The following is a 12,855-nucleotide window of genomic DNA, read 5'->3' as shown; positions in this document are numbered from 1 at the left end:
CGATGTTGGGGTACGCACCGTACATACGCGATGTTGTTGTAAGGTGCGTACATTCGCGATGTTGGTGTACGCACCGTACATGCGCAATGTTGTTGTAAGATGCGTACATACGTGATGTTGGCGTAGCACTGTACATGCGCGATGTTGTTGTAAAGTGCGTACATACGCGATGTTGTTGTAAGGTGCGTACATACGCAATGTTGGGGTACGCACCGTACAAATGCGATGTTGTTGTAAGGTACGTACATATGCATGGGGGGGCCTGTACGACTCGTACCCCTGTACGACTCGCACCCTAGGAACTACTTTTCCCGGGATACGAGTCGTAGAAAGTTTGCTTTGTAGCGTGTAAGTCTCTGTGTGATTGAATTGCTTTGGGGGCCCGTTGCGGGCTCCTAGGGGTGCACTTGGGGGGTACCCATGGTTCCCCCCTGCAGTTCCCTGCACCAAGTGACAGGCACCAAGTGGTGCCTGCCACGTGCTGCAGGGAAATGCTGTGCATGCCCTTCTACCATTGCAGATGGTGCTGCAGCCAGCAGCACCGTCCGCAATGGTAAAAGGCCAGGATGCACCTGCCAGTATGGCGGGCGCATCCTAATATGGCCGGTGGGACCGCCGCACGCCTGGCGGTCGGTCCCATCACCGTTATGATGGCAGGCGGACTGATGTCCGCCTGCAATCATAATGAGCCCCTATGTTTCCCAGTAGGCCATGAACTCTCACATGGCCATCTTGGATGTATGATGTTACAACACAATAATTTAGATCGCGGTACATAACATCGCTGTTTTTACAACGCGAGTCGTTACAACGACTTGCGCTGGAGGGCGTTGGACTGGACTTAGGAGTAGTATGGGTTTACTATTCCAACTCCATTCTACGTACAGCAGGGAAGGTGTTGGAATAGTAAATCACACTATTCCTTAGTCTATATCGCCATCCAGCGCAAGTCGTTGTAACGACTTGCGTTGTAAAAGCAGCGATGTAAATGTATTGCAGTGTTTTGACCGCGTTGTCAAGGTCATTTCCCGGCCATCTTGTATATCTGGGTATACCTTCCCTCTGCATCGTTCTTAGGCAATTGTGAGTCACTGGTGCTGCAACCAGGTTCTAGTTCTATTCAAAAAAGAGTTGCTTCCTTTGGAGCTCTTTGAGGGGAAGACAGAGGATTGATCTCATAGTCGAGCTGTGCTTTTTTAAATCAACATCAACACTTAAGATTCAGGTAGAAAATATAAATCATCTTCCAGAGCTGGTTACACAGAAATATTTATGTATTTGTGTAGTTTTCTCATTTTTATATATAGATTCATTTAAGACCATTCTTCCTAGTTTTCTATTCTAAATTTTACACCTTTGGTACAAAGGAGTCTCTCCAGGAAGGTATTTATAGGAGTAAGATGACAGAGAAGACTTTCAAGAATTTGGAAAAGTCATTTGTTTCTGGTCGGTTTGTCTCACTTGTCTGGATATATCCATTAATGGTAGCTTCCTTTCAATTGGGATTGGAAGCAGGTTTCATAAATATGCAAGTGCTGCAATATTTCAGGTGTCAAAATAGTTGACAAGCACGTTGTCTTTTTCTATTTTGTCTACCATGTGTGGCTCTAATAATGTTGTTTTGGATGCCTTCTTTTAATGTTGTCTGGAGAAATATAAGGGCCAGATGTACTAACGGTTCACTGATAGAATATCGATGTTAAAAATATCGATCTTCAAAATATCGAAAAAACCATATAGACTATAAAAATATCAACTCCCATACCTACACAGGTAAGTACAAAAATATTGAATCAAAAATATCGATGTACAAAACATAGATGTAAAAAATATTGATTTAAATATCTATATATATTCATGTGATCAAGGGCACTTTGCATGCTCGAAACGCGTCATACGGCTTGTTGAATAAACAGTTTCAGCCACCAAGATTGGGTCCGTGACTCTCTGTTCGTGAAAGAAGACAACATGAAGGAGTCGCTTTGCAGATATATATATATATATATATATATACACACATATATATAACATAATATATATTAAATATTAATATTAATTTTAACAGAATTAATTACTTTAAATATATGCATTTTTACAAAATATTACAAAAAACTTACTTAAAAAATAAACACACAAACATAATAATTTATACATATATATTTTTTTGCACATATTTATTCCAGGTACTCGCAGAATTTTTTAACACTATTTGGTTTGTTTAATTCTGTGTCAATGTTTACATAGCCTTTGCTGATTTAATATGCATTTATGCTTTTTAGATCATGAGCTGAATTTAGTGATTGAGTCATATTTAAACCCCATGACCTGATTTGTCTCACTTTTTTTTACCTAATTGGACAAATGCATTTTTATGGCACTTGTAAACTGGAATAATGCACCTGCTTTCAGCATTTAAGCAGCTATTACTATTCTATATATGTTTTTCTGTCAATAGTTATTCTGGTACTTTGCATTGATGCTGTGCAAAGTATCTTTTCCATTTCATTACATCAGCTGACAGCGTGTCACATGGTACTCTGGAACTATTCAAAAACGTTTCACTCACCTGATCAGCGCTGATGTGACCGCTTGCACCATTTAATTTAATAAAGCACGATATCTTGAACAGCAGAACAGCGCATTCCAGAGTCCGTTTTTCTCTACATGGTGCCTGCATGCATCTTAGAGTGTAAACTGATATATACATATATATATATATATTTACTTTAGAATAATTAATAAACTATTATATTTAATTCATTTTAAAACGTATTATATAAAAATAAAATATATATCTATAAATAATTTAAAATATATATCAAGAAATCTAGAATAAATTAAAACATTAAACTATGAAAACATATTTAAACTTAAATTGCCCGATACAATCAGTGCTACAGTAGGACAAGTGTTGGATAGCAAAATAATTAAATGTACTATTCCAACTCTAGTGAGTGCAATAGTAGCGAAAGTGTTGGATAGCGGAGCGGTACAAATTACTATTCCCACTCCACTGAGTGCAACAGTAGGATAAGTGTTGGATAGCGAAGAGGTAAAAATTACTCTTCCCACTCCAGTGAGTGCAACAGTCGGGAAAGTGCTGGATAGCTGAGGGGTAAAAATTAGTATTGCCATTCCACTGAATGAAACAGTAGGATCAAGTGTTGGATAGCAGAGGGGTAAACATTGTATTCTCACTCCGGTGAGTGCCACAGGAGGGAAAGTGTTGGATAGAGTATGGTAAAAATTACTATTCTCACTCCAGAGAGTGCAACATTAGGGAAAGTGCTGGATAGCAGAGAGGTAGAAATAACTATTCCAACTACAGTGAGTGCAACAGTAGGGAGAGTGCAGGATAGTGGAGCGATGTAAATTGTTATTCCCACTCCAGTCAGTGCAACAGTAGGGAAAGTGCTGGGTAGCAGAGGGGTAAACATTACTATTCCAACTCTAGTTAGTGCAACAGTAGGGAAAGTGCTGGAAAGCGGAGTGGTAATAATTACTATTCCCACTCCAGTGAATGAAACAGTGGGGTAAGTGTTGAATAACGGAGAAAAAAATATTATTAACACTCAAACACAGAGGTGTCGATTCCGATCCGGGTCGGAAAGCACTCCAACCGAGCCGGACCCGGAGTGTTTTCGACCGAGCCGGAGTCCTGCAGTCCGACCGAGCGAGTACGATGCTGCCGTATGCTGCCAGACTCGGTTCGCTCGGAATCCCATAGAAGCCAATGGGAGCCGGTCGTACGATGCGTACATGGGCTCCCATTGACTGAATGGGTACGTCTCGCGCAAGGGCGCCCCCTACAGTGGGTACGCGTTGGTGCCATCCGCACCATACATGCCTGTGCTGGGGGGACCCTTGGGTCTCCCCCTGTGTCCGAGTCGTAGGACTGCGGGTGACAGGGGATCACATAGGCAACCACCCGGACATTTTGCGAGCCGGACACTCAGGCTCGCACAGGCTGTCCGACGCATGGATCGCACTGACTCAGTCGGTAATCGCATCCATTGCACGCCACGGTTAGCTTCCGACCGAGACGTACGGAGCGGTTCAAACCCAGGAACGACTCGTCGGTGAATTTCACGTAGCTCGCATCATACTTGCTCGCTCGTACAGCTGTACGAGTCGGTCGGTAAACACACGTAAGGCTCGTACTTTTTCCGGCCGGATCACGTTCGGTGCCCTTCCGACCCGGATCAGAATCGGCCCCTTAGAAGAAAAGGATTATTAAAGAAAATAAAAAAATATATATATTAAACATATAAAAAGAACCCATATTATAATGCTAATTACATATAAAAACAAAAAAATAAATCTTTTCAACTAGAAAATATTTACAAAAAAAACCATTTATTAAAACATACATGCATTTATTGTATTTCCTACGCTATAACACCACACCAATAACTAAACACTTCAACATTCTTAATTACATTTATTTTCATTATTAACATAATAAAAAATGAATTAAAAAAGTATTCATAAAAGAAAATAATAAACATTGACTACACACACTGTAACACTATAATATCCACAACATACAACTAAATTAAACTATAAAATAATAAAACATAATTAAAACTTATTTTAAAATTAAAAACTATTACTATTAAAAACTAATAATTAAAGAATTAAAATGTATTTAATACCCACCCTTTACCGCTTTAAAAGTAAAAACAAAAACACAAAAAATAAACAATAACCCAAAATAAATATCAGATAATCAACATTTATTGACAACCATATATAATTAATTAAACAAAAATTACTTCCCACCCTTTACTCTTTTAAAAACTACAGCACACACCTAAAATGAATTACAAAATTACCATAATTAATGCCAGTTAATGTATTAAAATTTATTAACAACCAATTATTGATTCATCAATTAAAAATAAATTACTTCCCACCCTTTACAGCTATAAACATCACAACACACACCTACAATTTATTACCAAATTACCAAAATTGAAAACCAATTAATTAATTAAAATTAATTAACAAACCAATTATTAATTCATGGATTAAAAATAAATTACTTCCCACACTTTACACCTATAAACACCACAACACAGACCTAAAATGTATTACACAATTACCATTATTAATTAATAGTTAATTAATTAAAATGAATTACTAACCAATTATTAATTACTTAATAATATATAACTTTACACATTTAACATTATAATATCTCAATTAAACACATATTAATAAATACAATTAAATCAATAAATGTAATATAATTAAATTAATTCCCACCCTATTCCGCTGTAAACACTCAACCTGCTACGGAATTTAAAACGCAAAATTCAAATAAAAATAATTAATAACTACTAAAAATGGAACACATATATTAAACATACAAACCATTCTTACGCAAAAAATCAAAATCACATCCATCTAAAATATATACTAAAATACATAATAATAAAAAACGATATTTTTTTTACAAATATATTTTTGCAAACGATATTAAACACTTCTATATTTTTAAAATCAATATAACTTAAGTTGATATTCTTGACCACGATATTCTTGCTGTCGATATTTCTGTTCCACGATATTAATGACTCAATATTTGTGCCATTCGATATTTTGTACTCGATATTCTGTCTCTGCACCGTACTAACATTTGGAATACTGATATTCTAATTGCAATTATCTCTGAATTGCAATTAGAAAATTGATATTTCTAATGTATGAAATACTTTTTGTCAAATAGCAACTCCTAGCATGTCACAAATGTACATCTTTCACAAATATTCATGAGGTAGGTGACAATTTGCGACCCATTAGGAATCGCGGCCATCACAGAGATGGTGGCCCACTGAGATCTGCTGACCACCATGTCTTTTTTTTTTTAATGCAGCCCATTTTCCTTAAAGAAAACAGGATGCATTTAAAAAGAAAAAAATGAAACTTTGAAGATTTATTTTTCACAGTAATATTTTTCAAAATTCTCTAAGAGGAAACGGTCAAAAGGGGAACCTTTGCTATTTTTGAATGGGTTACCACCACTTTTATAATGGTGGTAAAGAGTTACTGTTTTGTGACTGGAATTCAGTCGCAAAACTGTAAGCCAAATCATACCAATTCATTATTTGGAAGGAATGCTCAAAACACACCCATTCCCAATACTGAATCACAAATGCAAATTGTGATTCGTTAACAAGTTACCGAATAGCATTTTGTACATTCGTAAAAGCATTTTTCAGGTCGCAACCAACCCAACCATGTGAATAAGGTAACTAGTTTTGCATCCTGCTCAGTTTATTGGTGTCATATGTTCATATATATGGTCTTGCAAAAAAAGATGTTTATTTTCCATGAATAAACTTTTGGTTGTTCCAACTAAGGCTACACAAAGTCATTTTTGCATGATGTCATGAATCTTGGATTATTGCTATAGATAGTTTTCTATATTACAGAAAATCAGTTTTATTTGTGACCATAAGATGGTCTTATAGTCATACTTATCTTATGAGTTTGGTCAGCTTGCTAATAAAGCCTTGTGGTTTTTCTTGAACCTGTGCGTGTAGCCTCTAGTTCACAACACAGCATATGTACTGACATAATGATGGATATTCCACTGATTTATGACATTTATGTTAACAAAGTATACTTTAAAATCAATCAGCCAGATCCTGAACCTGTACCATAGAGGATGGTGCAGGCTCAGTCAGCATGTGTTTTCATGTCTGAAAATTCTTGTCTTCATGATTTACCATTTGATTTGATTAGGTACTTGTAAAGCGCGAATGTCACTCCGCGAGGAGTATCCTGGCGCTGAATTGGTTTGGAGGTGAGAGAGGACCATAAAGATACTAGATAAGAGCAAGGCATGATTCGTCTGGGGCACTAAAAACCCAAGTCTTCATGGCCTCCCTGAATAGAGTTTCTGAATTAAATAGCCTTAGATGAGATGGAAGTAAATTCCAGGCTTTAGCCCCAAGGAAGGCCACTGTCTTCCCTCCTTTCAATTTATATCTAAAAGTGGGGGGTTTGAGCAGGTTCGCTGAGGATGACCTGAGATATCTTGTTGTGGTGTACGGAGCAAATCGTGCTGCAAGATACTTGAGTCCCAAGTTAAGCCTGGCTCTGTAGGTGATCAGGAGAATTTTGAAGAGAATTCTCTTGTGCACTGGGAGCCAATGAAGACTATTTAAAGCTGCAGAGGCTGTGTATCTTCGTGGGAGTTTAAGCACTAACCGCGCTGCCGCGTGTTGAACCACCTGTAACTTCTTTAAAATAGCTTTATTAGCTCCTGCAAGAAGACCATTACAATAATCTAAGCACGAGAGAATTAAAGCCACTGCCACTGATTTCCTTGCAACCAGTGGGAGAAAGATAAAATATTTTTTTAGTGACTTGATGAAGCAGAAGCATGTCCCTGCTACCGCTGTGGCATGTGGTAAGAAAGGGAGTGTTGCATCAAATTGAACCCCCAAATTCATGGCCACCTTTACCACATCTGGCGGAGGAGTAGCTCCCTCAGGCCACCATTTAGCTGGCTGGAAAAGGACATCTTTCCCTATCGGGAGGATTTCTGTTTTGTCCGTGTTGCATCTGAGATGGTTATTCCTCTATTCCTCATCCACTGGAGAACCGCAGATAGGCAACTTTTAAAATTAGACTCAGCATCTGTGGTAGTGTTATCTATTGAAAGGATCTTCTGAGTATCGTCTGCATATGAAGTGACTCCTATCCCAAATGATCCAATCAGGGAGATGAGCGGGGTCATATATATCAGTGTCAGTGATAACTTTATTTCGGCCATTAGACCATAAAAGTGCACATAAGTACATCAGCAGGTACAATAAAACAATAAATAATTTTACAATTTAAAAAAGAATTAAACAAGACGTTATCATGTGAAAAGTAAATACAGAGATTAATTTAAAAAGATTTGTCTCCTACGCCACATGCCATATAAATAACGAGATACGGCAAATACAATAGGGGGGTGGGTATCATAAGTTAGGGACCTAAGAGCCTGCTTAAAATGACGAAAACCCAAATTCCTACAAATGGGAATTAACCAACATTTTCTAATTGCAGAGTATTCAGGACGAAGAACAACACATGTGAAACAGTCTCCAATTTGTAATTACATGCGGGACAACTTTCCTGATTCTGCGTCTGCCACTTAGCTGAAAAGGACCTGACTGGTAAAGTGCCGTGTCTAAGCTGAATGTATAATTTTCGAGCAAGCGGGGGTTCGATTTGATCCATGAATTCCTCAAATTTTAAGTCAGGTTTAACTGTGAGGAACTCAGAAGTCAATCTACCCACTGTTATAGAGCTCGAAAGTGTTTGGAGATTCCGTGTACATATCAGTGAAGCTAGTTCTTTCTTTGTTAATCCGGTACAAAAAGTTTCTGGGGAATCCCAGAATTCCGGGAGTCCTAGACAGGCACTGGCAGCTTTGATATGTTGGAGCCAGGGAATCTTTTTAGATTTAAGGAGAGGCCAGATCGCAATGAATTCAGCTCTGTATGAGGCCAGTTCAGGAACCGACCACAACCTTTTCCAATACAAGATTGGTCTGGCACTTGCAATCTCATCTATTGAGACTAGGCCAAAATCAAATTTCAAGGGAGTCAGAGGCGTACTAGAGGGGAGCCCTACAAGTGTTCTTAAAAAGGACTGCTCAACCTTAATAAGGGTCTCTGTTTGCTTATGTCCCCACAAATCAGCCCCATAAGTTACGGCCGCTCTGGCCTGTCGACAAAAAATCTCCAAAACGGGTGACACTGGTTTATAGGTCGATTTTTTAAAAACTTTAGTGAGACCCCCCACCAACTGGGAAAGCTTAAGCGTCGACTTGGCTATCTGCTTATCCCAGTTAAATTTCTCAGTCAGAGTGAGGCCTAGGTAGACAAAAGTTTTAACCCTCTCAAGGGGAGTGCCGTATAGAATTGGGTTTGGACGCACCCGGTTAGGGGGGTTGAAAATCATAAATTTTGTTTTCCCCAGGTTGATTTCCAATCCCCGCTGCTCACAGAACTTTACAAAACCATCGAGTGTGTTTTGAATGCCCGATGATGTTCTAGACAACAACAGAGTGTCGTCTGCGAACATCAGAGCGGGCACTCGTCCTGTTACCAGTTTTGGGGCATCGTTGTTTACCACACAATTCAGATGGTCAACAAGACCATTGATGTAAAGGCTAAATAGTGTGGGAGCCAACACACACCCTTGGCGGACACCTTTGTGAACAGGAAATCGATCAGTAAGGTCACCATGCTTGCCGCATCTCACCTGGGCAAAATTATTTTCATGGAGCCTAAATAAGACTGCTAACAAATAGGGCGGGAGGCCCAAATCAGCTAGAACCTGCCACAATTTAGCTCGTGGAACTAAGTCGAAAGCTGCCCGCAGGTCCACAAACACAAGGTAGAGGCTGCCACCCTCCACCTTGGCTGTTTTCCAATACAGGACCTGCAGGCGAAAAATCTGATCGACAGTAGAAATGCCAGCCCTAAAACCTGCCTGGAAGGTAGAAAGGATCCCTTTCTCTTCAATCCACTCAAGGACCCTATCCAGCAGAATCCTCCCCATTAATTTTTGGGAAGTATCAATTAGGCTAATGGGCCTGTAGTTGGAAGGGGTCAATGGACAACCCTTTTTTAGGATAGGGACAATTTCAGCTCCAAGCCACGTTGGAGGCACATTGTCCCCCTGTAGAATGCAGTTAAATAGGGTGACCAGATAAGGGGCCCATATCTTTGGTTGTGCCCTGAACAAATCTCCAGGCAATTTATCAAGGCCGGGAGCCTTATTGGGGAGCATCTTTCCTATTGCAGTTTCCACTTCAGTCAAAGTAAAACAATCAGCTAAATCACAGCAACCGGGTAATGGTAAGAATTTGGAGGTACAGGTAGATAAACTGTCCTGATCGGGCATACCATATAAGTCACCAAAATGACTTTCCCATATTGAGGAGGCAATATTAGGTGTAGGAGCATGGTGTTGCCCACCAACTCCAGTTGCTACAATGGACCAAAAAGATTTGGCATCATTTCGGCTAAGTGCCAAGCCCAGTTCTTCCCACATTACAACCTCCCTTTCCTTCTTCGCGTCACTATATCACTATATATATTAAACAATAATGGGCTTAATGAAGAGCCATAAAATTAGGATGGCAGACAGACCGGCCACCAGCAGTGCGGTGTTCCCGCACCGCCAATTAGGATGCGACCGCCACCATGGTGGTCGCATTCCTCATCTTTGACATTGCGGCAGGTCCTGCTGTATGCCAAAGAGGCATGTTGTGCATTGCCATGCACAACATGGCAGGCACCGCGTGGTGCCTGCCACCTTGTTCATGGCAATGAAGGGGAGTACCATAGGTACCCCCCACGTGCAGCTCCCCACTCCCCCAACCCCCTGGGGGCCCGCAACAAGGCCCCAAGGCACTCCGCCACCATGGAAAGGCCTTTCACGCCAGGCATCATAATATGGATGGCGGTGTCTTCCAGGCACCGCCACCATATTATGTCCCAGCTCTGCCAGGTCGGCAATCGTAACGATTGCCGACCAGCGGAAAAGTGGCGGACGGACTCTCCGTCCACCGTGGTGCCCCCCGCCATGATGATGTAGTCGGGGTAAATCCAGTTGGGACGGCAATCCGCCCGCCATTGAAATCACCCTCAAATGTTTAAATCAAGTTTTAGAGTATGATTTGCATTGTTGTGTGAGTGCCATGCAGACAACCTATTTTTTAAAGGCTTATTTCCTAGAATCCTGCCTAATATTTAGGGGCTGAATTAGATGTTGGCAGATCAGGTCCTGCTGTCACTTTTTTAATGGTCTTCCTGCCAACCTGGCAGTCTGCCTTCTGTATTTAGATGTTGTTGGGTTGATAGGTGAAAGACCGCCTCAGTCTTTTCCGTCACCGCCAGGAATCTTCTTCTCCGTTGATGGTGCCATAGGCAGAAGAGACAGGAGGTGGGACTCCAGCCAAGAGTCCTCCCGAATAGATTACGATTTGCCTTTTCATTGAGGCAACTTTGGCAGGAATCCCTCCTACTTTGAACTGGCGGAATTGAAAGGAATGAGATAAAAAGTAAACATACATTTTTACTAGGCCTGGGCGGTAAATTTCGCTCCGCTCGTGAAATTAGCGATATTTTGACATTTTCGCGTTCCGCAGAGAGCGCAAAAATGTCAAAACTTTTGCAATCTGCTGCAAAACGGAAGTATTTTCCTTGTTCGCACTTTAAAAATGAGTTCTCCCATGCGCGGGTCCCTGTGTTCGTCAATGAGTTTTCCTATCCGTTTGCGCGCACCACAAGATGTTGGATTGTTGGGAGCCGGTAGCGCTATCCCGCGAGAGTTTGCGATCGCGAACACGTCAAGTGAAGACACTTGTATTGACACTTAAAAAAAATATTTGTTGTTGTGGGGCTTGGGGGTGTTGTGCTAGTGGTGCCTGTGGGTGGGCATGCTATAGTGTGTGTATGTTGTGTGAGTGACATGCAATATGTAACACAAAGAGACAAAACACATGGCATACATATGTTTTTTATGCAAACATGACACATGTGTATTGACACTTTAATAAGTTGTACTTACCAGTCTCCACTCCATCGTGGACTCAATACATCAGCAAACCGCCACTAGGAGACCGCCAACAGAATGGGAACGTCTAAATAGGCTTGGCGCAAACCCGCCAGCCTACCGGCGACAGGGTACTGTTAGCCAGCAGAGAAGACTGCTGCGACTGTCTACTGTCTACTGTCGCAACATCTAAATACAGCGGGCGGACCAACGTCAGCTTGATGGAGTACTTGAAACCGCTGCCACAGTGGGATGATGCTAGTCCCGCCAAGGACTAAATCAGGCCGTTATTCTCAAATACAGTTCTTGCTCCCACACTCTCTTTGCAGCAATTTTCTGAAAATCACATTTTGGTAGGTCAAAATTTGCAAAGCTACACATATAACTAAGGTTCCTGTTGATCACTATTGTATGTTTTGTTACTACATTCTGTAAGGTGTTATCACCAAAGGTAATCATAGCTTGTTTTTTTAATCATACCCAATAGTTGGGTGCAGGGTAGGCTGCCAACTCCCAGCAACAGGCTGCATGTTCTCTGGGTTTGGCCACGGGGCCTGGTCTGCTAAAGAACCCTGTGCCATTCCCACCCTGAGCAGACAACCCTTACTGCTTGGGCCTTTGACCATCTACAGAGCGGCTTGACTGCAGGCCCTGTGCTCAATCGTATGACTATGTCAACTGTTGAGACGTGCAGTCTTTGGCCATAAGCAGTGGTGCTGGACATAGGGCTTGGCCTTCGGCTGTGAACAGCAGAGGTTGGCTGCAATGCCAGCTCTTCAGCTAGGCTCCATGCCTAACTCCTGTGGACCAGAGGCCCTGAGTAGCGAAAGTAGGACACTGGGCCTGTCGTTATGTAAGACACTTTCTTAACCTGTCAGCCAATCCCCAGTGAGCACTGCCTTAGGGCTGGCAAGCAGAATATGTTCTCTCTTGTTTTGGGGGTCTCTTTGGTGTCATCAACCTGCCCCCTGATATCTCCTTTGCTCGTTTTACGACACATAGACTGTAGTCCAAGTCCTGTAATGGTGGCTGCAACAATTGTTTTTCTGTTGCAGCTAACCATTCAGTCCTGGCTTGAAGTTTACAGCCTAATATGAGTGATAGGAAAAAAAGCCTCCTTATCTAATCAGATTCATTTATTTTTCAAATTTAGCACGTGGATGGTTCCCAAACCTGTGTTTATTGACCATACGATACCTGGACTAATGATGCATATAGCTCTATATTTATAATAATTTCAAGACCAACCTTAAACATTTTATAAATGCTAATTTCTCAAAAACT

Source organism: Triturus cristatus, chromosome 4_1, assembly GCF_964204655.1.
Source record: "Triturus cristatus chromosome 4_1, aTriCri1.1, whole genome shotgun sequence".
Taxonomy (NCBI): Eukaryota; Metazoa; Chordata; class Amphibia; order Caudata; family Salamandridae; genus Triturus; species Triturus cristatus.
This window is presented reverse-complemented; position numbering follows the sequence as displayed.